Raw genomic sequence first — 1,210 nt, 5'->3', positions numbered from 1 at the left:
TTCTTACATATAAATTATATGTCGGTCATATCCTACTACCTACTTTGCTTGATCATAATATAATGTTTTATTTGATGCATGAAAAACTATTAAATGGAATGTTACATAATCAATATAAAACTTTTAACATACGCTAAGAGTATCTTGAAACCTGTAAGTTAGAGACTAATCCTTTTTAACATAAACATTAGTAATGAGTTTTGTGTATTTAATATTTTCTAAATACATAAAAAAAATGAAAGTTCCGTATTTAAACAAACAACACAGCTATACCTAGCGTGGAATTTTAGCATATTTGTATATATTTGAATACTGAAGTACCAAGATGTTATGAAACTACATTATGTGTTATGTTAGTGTTATGTGAGGATAGTGTCGTGTGAAAATCTATGCATATTCTTGGATAACCGTAAACTTTCATAGCCTAAACCCTGTCCTTTTTAGATATTTTAAATATGTGATGTTTTATTCAATTAGATTTATTTATTTAAATGGGACGTTACACAAAACATTCGCATAAAGATACTAATCATTTAGTGTGATTAATATCTCGTTCCTAAGAAAAATTGATTATATTTATTAGAGCTAAATATGTTTTTGTCTCTTAATTTGAAGTGAAAATTAAAATTAGTTCTTCAAAATTTTCCACCAATCTAGTCTCTATTTTTGGAAATACAAAGATGTGTCGAACGGTGTATATGATTTAAGTGTTATATTGAAATGCATTTAAAATGTAAGCCCCTTTTTCAGTATATAGAGTTTGGGCCTGGTCCCTTCGTAGGCCCAAGGGCAGCCCTTCAGTAGGACCCTATACCCTTCCAACTCTCTCATTCTTCACCCTTCTGTTTTCCAGAGCTGCCCTCTTCCCCAAACCCTCTATCCTTCAGCAAGGCTCTGCTAGGGCACAGTCCTCTTCCATCCTGAGGTAGCAAAGATCGACCCTATACTTCCTGGTAAGTCGAACTCTTGAGCATTTGGTCTACTTTCTTCCCCTTTTCCCGCTGTTTGAGCATGTTGGTCAGTTAGGTTCCGTTTATTTACCCCGTTCTGTGCTGATTTCCATGTTTCAGCTCACTGCTCTAGCCCTTGGAGCTGAAATACTTCTTAGTTGCGGGTCTATTTCGTTTTAGCATCTAAGCAAGGTAAGGGAAGATAGGTTCTTTTCGCGTTTTTGAAATATGTGGTCTGTTTTCGTTTATGTTTTATGCTT

Source organism: Vigna unguiculata, chromosome 2 (assembly GCF_004118075.2).
Source record: "Vigna unguiculata cultivar IT97K-499-35 chromosome 2, ASM411807v1, whole genome shotgun sequence".
Taxonomy (NCBI): domain Eukaryota; kingdom Viridiplantae; phylum Streptophyta; class Magnoliopsida; order Fabales; family Fabaceae; genus Vigna; species Vigna unguiculata.
This window is presented reverse-complemented; position numbering follows the sequence as displayed.